Here is a 19101-nt window from a genome sequence, read left to right as displayed (position 1 = left end):
GGGGGAAAAAAAGAAAAAGAAAACAAAGCCTGGTCCAATTTCCAGCAGAAGTGACGTTGACACTTTGGAACGCTCTGTGATCAGTCGGCTTGGTACATGTCAGGGTCCTGAGTTGGTCATCTTGGGGAGAGGTCCCTTGTGCTGGCTCCCACTCAGACCTGTCCTGTAGGGTGCAGGGGAGGCAGAGTTTGGTGTAAGCACCTGCAGCCTCTACCGGAAGCTCTGTATTTCTCTCTGAAGTCCCACCATGTTGGTGGGTGTGGGTGGTGGAATGGAAGATGGCATTACCCTGTCTTCTCATCCTGGGGAGGAGAACCCATGTCCACTGCTGTTCTGGAGGCCTTCTGCTGTTCACAGAAAAGTGAACAGTCTCCGTCCCTGTGTCCCAGGCTTTCGTCAGATGCCTGCTCTCAAGCTGCCTGTGCCCAGCCATTGGTACACCCAGCACCACATTTCTCCTGTGTTTTATCTCTGGCCAGGAGCCGGCATTCAAAACTCCATTTCTTAAGGTACCAGCTCCCCTCCCCTGGAGGAGGAGAGCCCTGCAGCACTTTGCCCTGCATGGCTCTGTCCCAGAAGAGCAGTCACACAGTCAAGCAGGTGCCTGGAATGTGTGGTGAAGCACAGAGAAAAGCAGTGAGCATGTTATCTGCCCTTTGTGTGTGCCTCTGTCCCCTGCTGTTGAATGACCAGTCAGCAGCTCCCGTTGGGTCTTTTGTCCTTGGAGAGGCAATATACCCTCTTCCAAATGTACTCCAGGAAGGGAAATGTTCTCTCCCAGTGCAACGCCGTGGGTCCGTATACCAGGGCACCTTGTGCAAACCCTACACACCACTTTCTCTCCCACTGTCTCCCTCCCTCCCTGACTTCTCTTGGTGTAAAGGGATCCCTCCCCATTGGAGCCACAGGGCTTTTCTCTCCCTCAGTTCATGTCTCTGAACCTTGCATCTGCCACGTTCTCTCCCTCCCACCGTGCAGATTGTTTTCCTAATCCTCAGATCGCCTTCCTAGTTGTTCAAAATGATTTGATGTTGATCCAGCTGTGATCAAGGGATGAGGCAAGCCCGGGGTCCTCCTACTACTCCGCCATCTTCTTCTGTAGTGTCAGCAACTTTTTGTATGCAGTACCAAATAATGGACTGTAATCACCATCAATTTATTTTTCTTCTACCTGAAACAGGTGTACCTCTCTCAGGTCATGCCAACCACCATTCTATTTTCTGTTTTTATTAAACAGGCTTAAAAAAAATCTCCATATGTAAGTGACAACATACAATATTTGTCTTTCTCTTTCTGGCTTATTTTACTTAGCATGATGTCATCCAGTTTCCTCCATGTTCTTACAAAGGGCAAGATTTCTTTCTTGTTCATGGCAGAGTAATATTCCAGATACATAGCACATTTCCTTATCTGTTTATCTACTTGAGGACATTAGGTTTGTTTGCATGTTTTGGCTACTGTGAATAATGCTGCAGTGAGCAGAAGTGTGCAGATATCTCTCTGAGATGCTGATTTCATTTCCTTCAGATACATACTTAGGAGTGGGATTGTTGGATCATACAGCAGTTCTGTTTTTAATTTTTTTGTTTTCTAGAATGCCTGTAACAATTTACATTTGCACTTAACAGTTACCCCAGTGTACAAGCATTCCTTTCCTCCTCATGCTTCCCAGCACTTGTTTTCTCAATACTAGCCATTTTGACTGGTGTGAGGTGATAGCTCACACTGGTTTTGTTTTGCATTTCCCTGATGATTAGTGATGTTGAAAACCTTTTCGTGTACCCTTTGGTCATTTGAATATTTTCTTAGGAGAAATGTCCTCTCAGATCCTTTGCCCATTGTTGTTTATCTTGTTTTACTTCTTAAATTTATTTATTTATATCTTTACACGTCTCCCATTGGATTCTTTTTTTCTTCTTCCAAGTTTTTATTTCTATTCCAGGTAGCTTACATACAGGGTAATATTAGTTTCAGGTCAATGATTTAGTGATTCATCCCCTCCATATAAACCCACTGCTCATCACAAGTGCACTGCTTAATAGCCTTCACGCATTTAATCCAACACCCAGCCCAGCTCCCTCCAGAAACCCTCAGTTTATTCTCTAGTGTTAGGAGTCCACTTCATCGTTTTTCTCTCTTTTTAATTTTCCCCCCAATGTTCATCTGTTTTGTTTCTTAAATTCCACATATGAGTGAAATCACATGGTATTTGTCTTTCTCTGAGTCTATTTTTGCTGAGCAAAGTACTCTCTGGCTTTATCACATCATTGCAAATGGCAAGATCTCATTCCTTTTGATAGCTGAGAAGTAGTTCCTGTCTCACATTTAGGTCTTTCTCCCACTTTGAAGTTACTTTTATATATGGTGTAAGGAAGCAGTCCAGATTGATTCTTCTGCATGTTGCCATCCAGTTTTCCCAATACCATTTGTTGAAGAGTCTGTCTTTTTTCCATTGAATAGTCTTTCCTGCTTTGTCAAAGATTACTTGACCATATAGGTGTGGGTCCATTTTTGGGTTCTCTGTTCTGTTCCATTGACCCATGTGTATACCTTTATGCCAGTACCATACTCTGTTGATCACTACAGCTTTGTAGATCAGCTTGAGGTCCAGAATTGTGACGCCTCCAGCTTTGCTTCTCCTTGTTGAAAAAGGTTTGAGGCCTTTTGCCGTTCCTTACAAATTTTAGGATTGTTTGTTGTATCTCTGTGAAAAATGCTGGCGATTTTGATAGGGATTGCATTAAATATGTATACTGCTTTGGGTAGTGTAGACATTTTAACACTGTTTGTTCTTCCAATTCATGAGCATGGAATGTTTTTCCATTTATTTGTTTCATCTTCAGTTTCTTTCAGGAGTGTTTTATAATTTTCAGAGTACAGATCTTTTACTGCTTTGGTTAGGTTTGTTCCTAGGTATCTGATGGGTTTTGGTGCAACTGTAAATTCCTTGATTTCTCTTTTTGCTGCTTCATTATTGGTATATGGAAATGTAAGAGATTTCTGTACATTGATTTTTATATCCTGCAACTTTGCTGAATTCGTGTATATGAGTTTTAGCAAATTTTGGTGGAGTCTTACTGGTTTTCTAAATACAGTATGATGTTGTCTGTGAAGAGTGAAAGTTTGTCTCCTTCCTTGTCAGTCTGGATGCTTTTTATTTCCTTGTGTTGTGTGATTGCTGTAACTCGGACTTCCAGTTAAAGAGCAGTGGTGAGAGTGGACATTCCTGTCTGGTTCATGACCATAGAAAAATAGCTCTCAGTTTTTTCCCACTGAGGATATTAGCTGTGGGTCATTTGTACAGCCTTTACGATGGTGGGGGTATGTCCTCTCCATCCCTACTTTGTTGAGGGTTTTCATCAAGAAAGGATACTGTACTTTGTCAAATGCTTCTTCTGCATTTATTGAGAGGATCCTGTTTCTTATCCTTTCTTTAATTAATGTAGTGTATCATGCAGCTGTTAAACCACCCCTGCAGCTCAGGAATAAATGCCACTTGGTCATGGTGAATTATCCTTTTAATGTACTGTTGGATCTGATTAGCTAGTATCTTACGGAGAATTTTTGCATCAGGGATATTGGCCTGTAATTCCACTTTTTAGTGCGATCTTTGTCTGGTTTTGGAATCAGAGCAATGCTGGCCTCTATAGAATGACTTTGGATGTTTTCCTTTCATTTTTACTTTTTTGGAACAACTTCAGAAGAATAGGTATTAACTCTTCTTTAAATACATGGTAGGGTTTCCCTGGGAAGCCATCTGGCCCTGGACTCCTGTTTGTTGGGAGGTTTTTTGTTTTTGTTTGTTTGTTTTTATTTTTTTAAGGATTTTCTTTTTTTTTTTTTAATTGAGAGAGAGAGAGAACTGATTATTTAGTGCCTTTTTTATTGCTTGTTTATTCATTGTTTCTGGAGATTTTCTGTGTTCCTTCTATGTTGTCACTCAGAGTCCTCTTTCATATTTCTTGCAGGGCTCTTTTAGTGAACAAGAACTCTTTTAGTTTTTGGTTTTGTGGGAACCACAAATTCAGAGTGATATTCAGAATGATAGTCTTGCTGCAGAGAGTATTCTTGGCTCCAGATTTTCCCCATTCAGCTCGCTGATCCCTCCTGGTCTGTGAGGTTTCTGTTGAGAGACCTGCCACTGGGCTTATGGGTCTTCTCATGTAAGTTAAGGACTACTTTGTCCTGCTGCTTTTGGGATTTTTTCTTCAGCGCTATATTTTGCAAACTTAACCTACAATGTGTCTTGGTGTTGGTCTGCTTTCGTTGATTTTGGTGGCAGTTCTTTGTGGCTCCTGGATCTGGATGCCTGTTTCCTTCCCCAGATTTAGCTGACATGGTCAGCTATATTTCCTCACATAAATTGTCTGCCTCCTTTTCCTTCTCTTCTTCTTCTGGGACACCTATGATACGAATGCTCTTATGTTTAATGGAGACACTGAATTCCCTAAGTCTATTCTTCTGATTCATAATTCTTCTTTCTCTCTTTTGTTCAGCTCCATTCTTTTCCATTAACTTATCTCTTATATCACGTGTGGTTCCTCTGCTTCTTCCATCCTGTGGTCATTCCATCCAGCCGGTTTCCAGTCTCAATTATTTCATTTTCCATTTCTGACTGATTGCTTTTTAGCTCTTTTATCTCTGTGGTAAGAGCCTCCCTGAAATCTTCCATTCTTTTCTCAAGCCCAGGGTGTGTCCTCATGATCATTGGTTAAAATTCTCCATCAGGCATATTCCTTATATCTGTTTCCCTTAGACCTGTGGTTATAACCTTATCTTGCAGTTTCATATGGGGTGAATTCATCCATCTCGGCATTTTGGCTGTTGCCATATTCTTCTGTGTGTTCAGAATGCCTGTTACAGTTCCCGCTCCTGAGAGTAACGGCTTTATGAAGAAGAGGTCACGTAGTGTCCAGGACCACTGTCACTGTCAGATGGGTCTGCTGTGTGCTGCGTGCACTCTGCTGCTATGTTTTGGCTGCTCTGTCCATCAGACCAGTTGTCTGCAGAAGCTCTCCTTGCCTGCTGTGGGCAGTGTTTTGTCCTTGGCCACAGGGTGGCAAGTTTTAAGTAGGTGTGCTCTGCTCTGCTTGTGAAATGAAACCTGACGCTACTCCCACTGGAACTGAAGTCTTGCAGGATTCTCTGGTATGTAGATGTGGTGTGGGCACTGGTTCCCGCTGGTCTTCTGGGAAAAGGGGACCATTGCACTGGGACTCAGTCAAGGTTGATCATGAAGGGCAGTACCAGTTGAGTGCAGCGGTGGGACCTGGTATAAGCAGGTTAGGCAGCCTGTGTTGGCACTATGACGACAAGCGTGGTTTTGTATCTATGCTGAGGGGTGGGGCAGGGAAATGGCACTCTCCCACCCTGGAGAGTGGTCTCTGTGCTTGCCATTCTCTGGGACGCTCCTGGAGAAGAGCATACAATCTCACCTCTGTGCGTCCCAGGCAACCCCTAGGTGCCTTTGCACTGTCTCCCTGTGGACTATTTGCCTGTCTTGTCTCTAAGAGCAGTGAAGTGCTTCTGGGCTCTCTCCCAGCCAGGCATAGCTTTCAAAACTCCAGGCTCTAAGTACACGCTGTGCGAAGGTCCTCCTGGGGAGGGTCTCACTGCACTGGGACTGAGAGGGGCTTGACTGAGATGGGCAGTTGCACCATAGTGCAGGGGTGTGTGACCTGGAGAATGCAGACTGGGCAGCAAGGGTTGGGGCAAAGCTGCCTTCATAGGTGGTTTGCATTTATGCTGAGGGGCAGGGAAGGGAAACGGTACCCTCTGGCTTCCTTGTCTCTGGAGAGCTGTCTCCACAAACAATACCTCTCCTGGATACACTCCAAGAAGAGGGAATAATCTCCCCCCACTGCGTGCCCCAGTTGTTCCTCAGATCATGCCATCTGCCCACCCTGGGTTGGTTGCCTGTCTTCTCGACAGCAGTAGTTCTACGTTCTCAGGCCTCCATCACGACCAAGCCTGCTGACTTTTAAAACTCCAGTCTTCAAGCCCCACTGGTTGCAAAAACTCATGAAGATCAGCTGTTCTCATTTTCCCAGCCAATGACTTTGGGGAAGTGTTCTTGTGTGTTCCGCTGTATGCTCCCCTCCCTCTCTCACCCTTCTCTGTGACCATGGCTCGCTCCCCTCCACAGCACCCACAATCTGCTCCTCTCTGAAACCATGTCTCCACACTTCTGCCTTCTTCAATGTGACTTCTTCTCTCCCTGTAGTTGTGGAGTTTGTTCTGTCTGTTCTCAGGTTGATTTGTTAGGTATTCAGAATGAATTGATAGTTATCTAGCTGTGGTTGCAGACCTGATGAGCCTAGGGACCTCCTACTGTGCTGCCATCTTAACACCCCCCCACCCCCATTTTGGTTATAATCTTTTATTATTTCTTTCCTTTGGCTCACTTTAGGCTTACTTTGGTCTTCCTCTCTTCCCCCCCCCCCCCCACCTTTGGTGAGTGAGATTTGGTTGTGGGTTTTTTTCTTTTTAATTTTTCTGAGATATTTCCTTAATGTAGATATTTATCACAATAAAATTCCCTCTTGGAACTACTTTTGGTGCACACCAAAAGTTTAGGTATATTGTTTTCCTTTTTCATTTGTTTCAATATATTTATTGATTTCCTTTTGATTTATTGGTTCATTGGTTATTCAGATGTATATGCTTGTGAATTTGCAGCTTTCTCCTGTTGTTGATTTCTTATTTCAGAAAGGATACTTAAAAAAAAGATTTCATTTATTTATTTGAGAGAGAGAACAAGCAGAAGGGAGCAGCAGAGGGAGAGGCAGAAGCAGGCTTCCCGCTGAGCAGGGAGCCCAATGCGCAGCTCGATCCCATGATCCTGGCAGCATGACCTGAGCCGAAGGCAGTTGCTCAACCGACTGAGCCAACTAGGTGCCCCAGAAAAGAGACTTGATATAATGTCAGTCTTCTCAAATTTGTTCAGACCTGTTTTGTGACCTAACATAGATCTCTCCTGGAGAATGTTCCATGCGTGTTTGAGACAAGTGTGTTTTCTTTTGCTATTGGATGGAATATTCTGGGTGTTTCTGTTAAGTCATTTTGGTTTAAAGTATAATTCATGTCCATTATTTTTTTAAATTGATTTTCTGTCTGGATGATCTAGCGCTTGTGTAAAGTGGAGAATTGAGGCCCCCTACTATTTTGAATTGCTTTCCTTGTGCCTGCAAAGCTATTAGCAATTGTAAAATATATTTATGTGCTACCGTATTAAGTGCATATACATTTAAAAATCCTTTTTGACACTCTGACAACTTTGTCAGTATATAATGACCTTCTTTGTTTTTTGTTAAATGTTTTGACTTAAAATCTATTTTGTCTGATATAAGTATACCAGGTCCTGTTCCCTTTTGGTTTTCACTTTCATAAAAGTTTTCCCCCATCTCTTCACTTTGAGCTTATGTGCGATTTTGTTGCTGAAATGAATCGCCACTAGGCAACATATAATGGGGTCTCTTTTAAATTTTTATTTATTCAGTTACCCTAAGTTTTAATTACAGAATTTAAATCATTTATATTTAGAATAATTCTTGATAGATAAAGACTTAGTATTGCTATTTTAAAAAATTGTTTTCTAGTCCCTTTACTCCTTCCCCTGCCATTGCTCCATTTCTTTGAGTTGATTTTTCTGTTGTGGCATACTTTGTTTTCATTTTTATCATTTGTGTATTTATTATAGATTTTTGCTTTGCTATTATCATGAGGACTTTATAATATGTTATGATTATAACAGCCTATTTTAACCTGATAACAACCTAACTTCAATTGCAAAGAGAAGTTTTTTGTTTTTTAAGATTTATTTATTTATTTGACAGAGGGAGAGGGAGTGAGAGAGGGAGAGAGAAGAAGAGAGAGAGCACAAGCAGGGTGGAGCGGCAGGCAGAGGGAGGAGTAGGCTTCCTGCTGAGCAGGGAGCCCAATGTGGAACTCAATCCCAGGACCCGAAGACCATGACCTGAGCTGAAGGCAGACGCTTAAGCGACTGAACCATGCGGGTGCCCCTGAAAAGAGAAATTGCACACAATTTGCGTTTTAATAATTTCCACACATTTACTTGGCCACTGCTCCATTTTTTGTTGTTGTTTTTTCAATCTACATTTTAAAAGATATTTTATATCCATTAACAAAATATTTTATTTTTAACTTTAGTATGTTATTTCAAACTTCTGTCTTTTTAACTGATATGAAAGTCAACATGATTACAAAGCACCATTACATTGTTGGAGTATTTACCTTTACCAGTGAATTTTATATTCTTATGTATTTTCATGTTACTAATTAGTGTCCTTTCATTTCTCCTTCAAGAACTCTATTTATCATTTACCTCCCCTCTGGAAACGTTTAGGTTGTTCTTTAGAATTAAGAACTGGTTTCTTGGTTTCTCTCTCTAAATTCCACAGATGAGTGAAATCATTGTCTGATTTATTTCACTTAGCAGTATACTCTTTAGCTCCATCCATATATGTCCATCAATAGATGATGGATAAAGAAGATGTATATATATAGAATGGCATATTATTCAGCCATAAAAAGAATGAAATTTTGCCCCCTTGTAAGGACTGTTTTTCTGAGTTCAGGGTTTTCTGTATGAGTTCTCTGAAAACCGACTGAGCTTCTTTTAAGTAATTGTTTTTGAATTCCTTTTCAGGGTAATGTAGAGAGATCTATTTCCTTGGGATCAATTAGTGGGAAATTATTGTTCCTTTGCTGTTATCAGGTTTCCTTGCTTTTTCTTTTTCTCTCTCTTTCTTTCTTCCTCCCCTCCCCTCCCCTCCCTCCCCCCCTCCCTCCCTCCCTCCCTCCCTCCCTCCCTCCCTCTTTCTTTCTTTCTCTCTCTCTCTCTCTCTCTCTCTTCTTTCTTTCTTTCTTTCTTTCTTTCTTTCTTTCTTTCTTTCTTTCTTTCTCTTTCTTTCTTTTTCTTTCTTTCTTCCCCTCCCTCCCCCCTCCCTCCCCCCTTCCTTCCTTCCTTCCTTCCTTCCTTCCTTCCTTCCTTCCTTCCTCCTTTCCCTTTCCCTTTCTTTCTTTCTTTCTTTCTTTCTTTCTTTCTTTCTTTCTTTCTTTCTTTCTTTCTTTCTTTCTCTTTCTTTCTCTCTCTCTCTCTCTCTCTCTCCTTCCTTCCTTCCTTCCTTCCTTCCTTCCTTCCTTCCTTCCTTTCTTCTTTCTTTCTTCTTTCTTTCTTTCTTTCTTTCTTTCTTTCTTTCTTTCTTTCTTTCTTTCTTTCTTTCTTTCTCTCTTTCTTTCTTTCTTTCTTTCTTCTCTTTCTTTTTTTTTTTGGATTGCCTTGCATTGATGTCTGCATATTTGAGGAGGTAGTCCCCTATTTCAGGCTTTTCAGACTGGTGGGAAGGATTTCATCTTCGCACTCACCAAGAATGTGGGTACCAGCTGGATGGTGTGCAGTATGTCTGATTCCTGAGAGGGCACAGAGATGAAGTCTTCATGGAGCTCCATCAGCTCAGGTTGATTCTGGCGAGACTGAAGTGTTCTTTGTGGCCAACAGTGTAGTGGTTGTGCAGGTGGCAGTGCTGTATAGGACCATAAGGATCCTCAGAAATGAAAGCTGATGGAGTCCTCCTGTTCTTTTTTTCGGCGAAGTCTTAGCCAAGGTGAAATTTCTTGGGGCCAGATCTGGCACTGCACTCAAAGCAATAGCAGCTCCAGAGTCCTATGATCAGGACCTTGTGGTAACTACCATAACACCTGGATAGTGGAGGCATAGGTGCTGCTTCAGTGGCAGTGGTATCTGAGGTGTTGAAGTATGCATATCTCTTGTGGAAATGAGTCCTGACCTTCTAGAATTTCCTCTGGTTACAGAGCAGGGATGCAGCGGTAGTATGGGCCTGAGATGACAGGATGCAGTGGTGGGTTGGGCACAGCGAGCAGGGTACAGTTGCAATACAGCCTGGGAGTGGGGAGTCAAAGTCCCAACTTTGTCCCAGGGGGAATTTTCAGAACAGTAGCAGCATATCTCTGGTGATGGCTCATTGAAGCCACATGTTGGGCCCCTGGATGTCGAATTTAGGGCAACAGCAGTGTGGCTCCAGCAGTGGCGGGTAAATCCATGACCAATGGCCTTAGGGCTACAGCATAGATCAGTGGCAACTTAGACTCAGTAATGGCATGTGAAAGCTGTGACCTGGGGCCCAGGGTGGGATACAGAACAGCAGTGGGTCTGCTTTGGTATTGTTGGGTCAAAGCTATTACTTGCAATCTGGGAGAAGGGCTCAAAGCAATGACAGCTCCAGTCCCATATATAGCAAGACACTATATCCCAGTCCTAGAGAGTCGGCCACAGTGGTAACTGGGGCCTTTAGGGGCAGATCCCTCTGTAGCAGTAGCTCAAGACTCAGAGAGTGGGGAGATGCAGCACTGGGGACTCCAGAAGCTCTGTCAGCTGGGTTCAGCATTAGTTAAGGCTCTGGGGTCCTTGCTGTCAAAGGCTCCTGGGATTCTCCTGTTTTCCTTTATCCCATGGGGTGAAATCCCTCTGAGGGAGTTCCTCTGGACATCAAATTGCTCTGGACTAGGTGACAGGGTGATGCAGGAAAAATACCTCCTGTACTTTTCTGTGTAGTTATTCTCATATTAAAAACAAAAGCACACAAACAAAAAGCTCTGGAGGGTGTCTGTTGCTACTTCATTATAATGCAGAACTTTCTAAAAGCTATTTTTGTTGGTTTGTTATTTATTGCATATTGGTTCTGTGGTAGGGGGAATGACAGTTGAATTTCTTAGCTTTCTAATATAGTAAATATCAATAGACATAACCCATACAAACATGAACTCCTTGGGTTCCTCAACAATCCTTTAGAATGTAGAGTACTGAGGCCAAAATGATTGAGAATTGCTGCCACAGGGCAAATGTCCTAGGTGAATACTTCTAAACACTAAGGTTTTTTGTTGTTGTTGCTCAGTCCCTATTGTCTCCATAGCCTTTTGTTTAAATTTCCCAGAAATTCTATTAAAATATGCCCTCCAGTAACATCAGTGTTGCAAGGCAGGACCTTAGGTCTTGACAGGCTTTGAACTCCTTAAGCCCGAAGCAGAGCTTGCCACTCACAGGGCTGCTAAGAATTATTAAGATAGGTGAAGCTGTACAAAAGGTCCGCAGGAGAAATACAGTCTCTACTCAGCTCACCAAGTCCCACTCTTGGCACAGACTTGTTATCTGTGTTGAAGCAGCATCTGATAATAATCCATTTCCTTGGAGTGGCACCATTTTCTACAGTGGACTAAGGCACCCTGTGAACTAGTAGCAGAAGTAGGCACTTTAAATTCTAGAGGGGTTTTGCTTCAATTTTTAACTTCCTTTAGCTAAAAATTGGCTCATAATGGCTAAAAAAATTGTTTCATAGGACCACTAAATACAGAGGAAGAAAAACAATTGCATTTTGGTGTTTTGTGTGAGTACTGTCTCTTGACTATTTAAAAAGGACAAAGGAGAGAGGGGTGTAAAATTACAACGTAGGGAGGCCCTGAACTCACCCTTTCCCATAGACACACTGAATCTATACCTATATCTATAGGTCAGTTCCTTCTGAAGAAGAACTGAGAGCCAATTGAATAGCTTTTGCCCAAAGGAGGGAGGAGCCATAAAGAATGGCAGAAGAGACAGTGACAAGGCACACACAGTCTACACAGAGGATGTTCATACACACAACCACATCTTCAAAACTGGGAGAAGTAGCTGTTTTATGTAGTTTATAGAAACAGACACAGAGAAGGAAATAAATGAGGAGACAGAGGGATATATTCCAATCAAGAGAAGAAGACAAAATTTCAGAAAAAGAACTAACTGAAATAGAGATAATCAACATACCCAATAAAGAGTTCAAAGTAATGGTCAAAAAGATGCTCACTGGACTTGGGGGAAGAGTGGATAAACTCTGAGAAGTTTAAAAAGACATAGAAAATATAAAAAGGAAGCAATTAGAATTGACTAATATCATAACTGAAATTAAAGTACACTAGAGGGAATCAACAACAGATTAGCAAATGCAGAACAACAGATCAATGATCTGGAACACAGGGCTATGGAAAGCACACAAGCTGAACAGCAAAAAGGAAAAGAAAATGACAATAAGTTAAGGGATCTGTGGGACATCAGGCTTACTAATGTTTGCGTTACAGAGGTCCCAGAAGGAGATGAGAGAGAGAAAGGGGCAACAAATTTATCTGGAGAAATAATAGATGAAAGCTTCTCTAACCTGAGGACATCCAGATCCAGGAGGCATAGAAAGTCCTAAAGAAGATAAATCCAAGAAAGTCCACAACAAAACACATCTTAATTATAATGGCAAAGTTAATGACAAAGAGAGAATCTTAAAAGCAGCAAGAGTAAAGCACCTAGTTACATACAAGAGGAAACCCCATAAGGCTTTCAGCTGACTTTCAGAGAAACTTTGCAGGCCAGAAGAAAGTGGCATGATATATTCAGAGAGTTAAAAGGAAAACATCCTAGAAGAAAGAATACTCCTCTGGCAAAGTCATCATTCAGAATTGAAGGAGAGATAAAGAGTTTTCCAGACAAAAGTTAAACCAGTTCATTACCTGTCAACCCACCTTAAAAAAAATGTTCAAGGGACTTCTTTAAGTGGAAAAGAAAATCCCATAACTAGAGGTAAGAAAGTTATGAAAGGAAAAAACTTCACTGGTAAAAGCAAACAAATTGTAAAGGTAACAAACGAATATAAAGGCTAAAAGACAAAAGTAGTAAAATCAATTGTAACTAAAAAAATTAGTTAAGGAATTCACAAAATATAAAAACTACAAAATATGACATTGTATACATAAAAGATGGAGGAGGAGTAAAAATGTAGTGCTTTAGAATGTGTTTGAACTTAACCAACCATCAGCTTAATATAGACTGAAATACTTAAGATATTACATATGAACCTAATGGTAACCGCAAACCAAAAACCTATAATAGATACACAAGAAATAAAGAGAAAGGAATCCAACCTAATGAAGATCATCAATCATAAGGAAGGAGAGCAAGAGAAGAAGGAAGAAACAGAGGAACTACAGAAGAAACAGAAACCAATTAACACAATTTCAGTAAGTACATACCTATCAATGATTACTTTAAATGTAAAGGACCTAACTGTTCCAATAAAAAAACATAGGATGACTGAATAAATTAAGAAACAAAGAAATAAGACCTATTTATATGCTGCTTACAGGTAACTTTCTTCAGATCTAAAGACATAGACAGAGCAAAAGTGAAAGGATGGGAAAAAAAATATTTCATGGAAATAAGAGTGAAAAAAAGCAGGGGTAGCAATGCTTATATCAGACAAGCTAGATTTTAAAACAAAGACTATATCAAGAGACAAAAAAGGGCAGTATATAATGATTATGGGGATCAATCCAACAAGAGAACATAGCAATTGTAAATATCTTTACCCCAACCATGGGAGCAACTAAATATAAAGTATGTATTAATAGACATAAAGGGAGAAATTAAGTGTAATACAATAATAGCTAGGGACTTAAACACACAACTATATGAATGGATAGATCATTGAGATGGAAAATCAACAAAGAAAGTGTGGCTTTGAATGGCACATTGAACCAGATGGACCTGACAAATACATACAGAACATTCTATTCAAAAACAGCAGAATACAGATTCTTTTCAAGTGCACATGGAACATTATCTAAAATAGATCATATATCAGGCCCCAAACAAGTCTCAATACATTTAAGAACATTAAAGTAACATCTTTTCTGATGATATGAAACTGAAAATCAATTACATGGGGAAAAAAATGGAACACACCAACGTGCTGCTAAACAACTAATAGGTCAATACAGAAGTTAAAGAGGAAATGAAATGTACATGGAGACAAATGAAAATGGAAACCCGGTGGTTCAAAATCTTGGAAATACAGCAAAAGCTGTTCTAAGAGCTTTTAGCAATCTAGCTTATAGCAATCAAGCACACCTCAAGAAGCAAGAAAAATCTCAATCTATTACCTTGCATCTAAAGGAATAAGAAAAAGAAGAACAAACAAGCCAAAAGGTAATAGAAGGAAGAAAGTAATAGTAAAGATTAGGGGAAAAAATGAAATAGAGATTTAAAAAGACAATAAAAAAGATCAATGAGGCTAAGAGCCTTTGAAAAGGTAAAAATTATAAACCTTTCTGCAGACTCATTAATTTAAAAAGACACACTATTCAAATAAATAAAATCAGAAATGAAAGAAGAGGGGACAAAACCAGCACCATGGAAATGCAAAGGATGTTAAGAGAATACAATGAAAAATTACGTGCCAACAAATTGATCAAGCTAGAAGAAAAGAATACATTCCTAGAAACACTCAATCTTCCAAAACTGAATTAGGAAGACGCAGAAACTCTGAACAGTAGTAACAAAATTGACTTGGTAATTAAAAAACTAACAAATCACTGTCCAGGACCAAATGGCTTCATGAATAAATTATACCAAAATTTCAAAGAAGAGCTCATACCTACCCTTCTCATGCTACGCCAATAGATAGAAGAGAAATGAAAACTTCCAAAATCATTCTATGAGGCCAGCATTACCCTGGTACCAAACCAGACAAAGACACTGAAAAAAGGGAAAATTATGGGCCAATATGAATATACATGCAAAAACTCCTCAATAAAATGGTAGTAAGGCAAATTTAACAGTACATTAAAAAAATCACGCACCATGATAAGTGGGATTTATTCCAGGGACAGAAGCGTGGTGCAGTATCCACAAATCGATCAATGTGATATACCACATTAACAAAATGAGGGATGAAATCACATGATTATCTCAATAGATGCAGAAAAGCCTTTTGACAATATTCATCATTTGTTCCTGATAAAAACCTTGAACAAAGCAAATTTAGAGGGAACATACCCGAGCACAATAGAGGCCACATGTGACAAACCTATAGGTAACATCATGTTCACTGGTGAAAGCTGAAGAGAGCTTTCCTCTAAAATCAGAAACAAGACAAGGATATCCACTCTCACCACTCTTACTCAACATAGGACTGGAGGTCATAGTTGTAGCAGTCAGACAAGAAAACGAAATAAAAGGCATCCAGATTGGTAGAGAAGTTAATCTTTCATTATCTGCAGATGACATGATCGTATATATAGAAAACTGTAAAGACTCTACCAAAAAGCTATTAGAACTGATAGATGAATTTGAAAAAGTTTCAGAATACAATATTAATATCCAGAAATCTGTTGTTTCTATACACTAATAACAAAGTACCAGAAAGAGAAATTGAGACACCAATCCCATTTACAGTTGCGCCAAAAAGAGTACATTACCTAGTAACATCATCATCCCCAGAGGTAAAGACCTGTACCCTGAACACAATGAGATATTGATGAAGGAAATGAAAGATAACACAGATAAAAGGAAATGCATACCACGTTCCTAGATTGGAAGATTTAATATTGTTAAAATGCAATCTATATCCAATGCAATTTACAGCCTCAACGTGATCTCTATCAAAATACCAACATTATTTTTCACAGAACTAGAAAAAATAATTCTACAAATTGTGTGAAACCACCAACAACCTCAAATAGTCGAATCAGTCGAGAAGGAAGAACAAAGCTGAAAGTATCACAATCCCAAATTTCAAGATATGCTACAAAGCTACCGTAAGCACAAAAATAGACAGAAGATCGATGGAATAGAATAGTAGCACAGAAATAAACAAACACTTACAGTTACAAAATCTACAAAAAGAGAAGGCAACGATACGCAATGGGGAAAGGACAGTTACTTCAAGAAAGAGTGCCAGGAAAACTGGACAGCTACATGCAAAACAACAAAACTGGACACCTTCTTACATGATGCACAAAAACAAACTCCTCCAAGTAGTTTAAAAATCTAAATATCTGAGATTGAAACCATAAAACTCTTATGAGAAAACATAGGCAGTAATCTCTTGGACATCAGCCTTAGCAATATTTTTCTGGATCTGTCTCCTCAGGCAAGGGAAACAAAAGCAAATAAATTATTGGGACTCCACCTAAACAAAAAACTTTTGCACAGTGAAGGAATCTGTCAACAAAATAAAAAGGCAACCTATTGAATGGGAGAAAATGTTTGCAAATGATATCTCCAATGAGTGGTTAATAGCTAAAATATCTAAAGATTCCATGTAGTCCCAAACAAAGAAACACACACACACACACACACACACACACACACACACACACACAAATGTCCGAATGGACATTTCCCCCCAAAAGACATGCAAATGGCCAAAGGGGATACATGAAAACATCTAAATCACTGATCACCAGGCAAATACAAGTCAAAACCACCAAGAGATACCACCTGACACCTGTCAGGAAGGTATCAAAATGGGAAGAAATTAGAAGTGCTGTCAAGGATATGGAGAGAATGGCACCCTCTGGCACTGTTGGTGAGAATTTAAATTGGTGCAGCCACTGTGGAAACAGCATGGAGTTTCCTCAAAAACTTGAAAATAGAAATACCACACAACCCAATAATTCCACTTCTGGATACTTACCCAAGGAAAACAAAACACACCAATTTGAAAAAACATATGCACCCCTGTGGGTTTATAGCAGCATCATTTACAATGGCCAAGACATGCAAACCACCTGTGTCCATTGAGGGATGAATGAATAAGAAAGATGTGGTTTGGAGCGCCTGGGTGGCTCAGTTGGTTAAGCATCTGCTTTCGGCTCAGGTTGTGATCCTGGGGTCCTAGGATCGAGCCCTGCATTGGGCTCCCTGCTCAGTGGGGAGTCTGCTTCTCCCTCTGCCTGCTGCCCCTCTCCCCCGCTTGTACTCTCTCTCTCCCTGACAAATAAATAAATAAAATCTTAAAAAACAAAAATATGTGGTATGTTTGTAGGATGGAATATTTTTCAGCAACACGTTAGAATGAAATCTTGCCATTTGCAGCAACATGAATGGATGTAGAGGATGTTAAGCTCTAGTAAATCAGAGAGGAAAAGACAAATACCATATGATTTAAGTTATATGTGGAACCAAAAAACAAAAGAAATGAACAAATAACCAACCACAGTAAGACTCATAAATATAGTGAACAAATGGGTGGTGGTCCAAGGGGATGGGATGGAAGTGTGGTGAAAACAGTCTAAAGGGATTAAGAAGTACAAACTTCCAGTTACAAAATAAGTAAGTCACAGGGATGAAAAGTACAGCATAGAGAAGATAGTCAATGTTGTAGGGTGACAGATGGTAACTACACTTGCAGAAAGCATTTTGTTTATAATTGTGAAATCACACTGTTGTACACCTAAAATAATAGAACATCTATGTCAGCTGTACTTCAGTTAAAGAAAGGAGAATCCATTTTGTAATTAAAGATTGCTCTCGCATGGTATAAAAGAGAATGATAAAGAAGATACATACAGCTCAGTTTTTGATATCAAGTAGAAAAGTCTAAGTTTAATTTTCAATTGAAAAAAATACTTTCTATGAGAATAATGCATATATTCTGCTCATATCATAACATATTTATATTAGTTATTTGTATTTATTCAGAAAATAACAAAAACTAAGGTCATCCTGAAGAAGGTTAGCAATGAAAAGTGTCAGTAAAGATTATCTTCTCTCCCCCAACTCCTGCTCCCCCCAGGCATCTGAGACTGTGATTCTCCTCACTGAACTACTTCTGAAACTCATATAGTTGGGAGCTCAACTTTATGACAAGAAGGGAGACAGTTCAGAAGCTAGAGTTTGTTTTTCTTTCTTTCTTTTTTTTTTTTTTTTAAAGACTTCATTTATTTATTTGACAGAGAGAGACGCAGCAAGAGAGGGAACACAGGAGGGGGAGTGCAGAGGGAGAGCAGGCTTCCCTCTGAGCAGGGAGCCTGATGCGGGGCTCGATCCCGGGACCCTGGGATCATGACCTGAGCTGAAGGCAGGGGCTTAATGACTGAACCACCCAGGCACCCCTACGCTAGAGTTTCTAACTGGACAGAAACTATTTTTGAAAAAATCTTCAGTTCACATGTGTCTGATCAAAACATGCATCCAGGTCAGTATAAAAGTTCCTTTACACCATTCTGGTATATAGCATGTTTGCTGGAAAGGGATGGTTAGGATGGTTTAATATATATAGTTTTAATATATATGATTTAAATATAAGTTATTACATGTGTGTTTACACATACACATGTGCATAGCTCAGTGAAGTTTTCATGGGTGACTGATTAGATTGTCTTAAGATTTCAGCTAAATCTTAGTATTAAAAATCTGAGTTGCTGTTTGTGTTTCCATGATTTTTTAGTAGCAATAACAACATACAATTTAAGATCACAAAACCACTTACATTAATATTGAATATTTACAAGAGCCTGTACTGGATGGATGAAACTATGTAACTGTATATAAAGCCAGACATATAAAGCCAGACTAGTTTGTGTCTTAGTTGGCAAGGTAGGTTTGACGTTCAGGACCTCATAGGCATTCAGGACCAGGCTGTAGGATACTGCAACATCTCGTAGCTGCACCATCGGAAATAGGTGATCTTCATGATTAACGAGGTGCAAGAAGAAAACAGAGTTTGTGTTGGCTCCTGAATGCTGTGGTCCTAAGGAGTTACATGTCACTTTTTTAAGGTTTCATTGGGTAAGCAAATCTCTTGACTGTACTTGCATGCTAGGAAATGTGGGAAGGTACACTGGTAATAAGTGAGCAGAAAATGTTTCTGATACATGATCACACCATTACACAAGATCTTTTGCAAATACAAATGTTTTGAATAAGTATTCAGAACTTCAGATAATTTACCTCCAATTTTTTTATGACAATGGCTCTTTCCACCGAAACTTCCAGTGTGATATATAAAAAGTCTAAAATTCATGTGTTCATTCATTTGAAAAATATTTGTGTGTCTTCTTGATGCCAGCAAAAGTCTCCATTCAGGAGATTTAAAAATCCCTGACTTATGGAATTTGTATTTTAAGCGAAAAGAGAGAAAACAAAAAAATAGAGTATGTGAGATTATGTATACTGTAGCATCCTTTATTCTTTGTATGTCATTTGTGCTCATCCTGTGTTTAAAAAAATTTTTACTTTGTAGATCACACATTACATAA

At 39.7% G+C, this 19101-nt stretch overlaps 1 protein-coding gene across 1 annotated transcript in view; it reads left to right on the top strand.

The window, feature by feature from the left end:
- Positions 1-19101, top strand: part of LOC113249831 (protein WWC3-like) — a 250805-nt gene that overhangs the window by 37513 nt on the left and 194191 nt on the right. The window lies entirely within an intron of this gene.

Source organism: Ursus arctos, chromosome Y, assembly GCF_023065955.2.
Source record: "Ursus arctos isolate Adak ecotype North America chromosome Y, UrsArc2.0, whole genome shotgun sequence".
In the NCBI taxonomy this organism is placed as follows: Eukaryota; Metazoa; Chordata; class Mammalia; order Carnivora; family Ursidae; genus Ursus; species Ursus arctos.
Note: the sequence above shows the minus strand (reverse complement) of the source record. Positions and strands in the feature narration are given on the sequence as shown.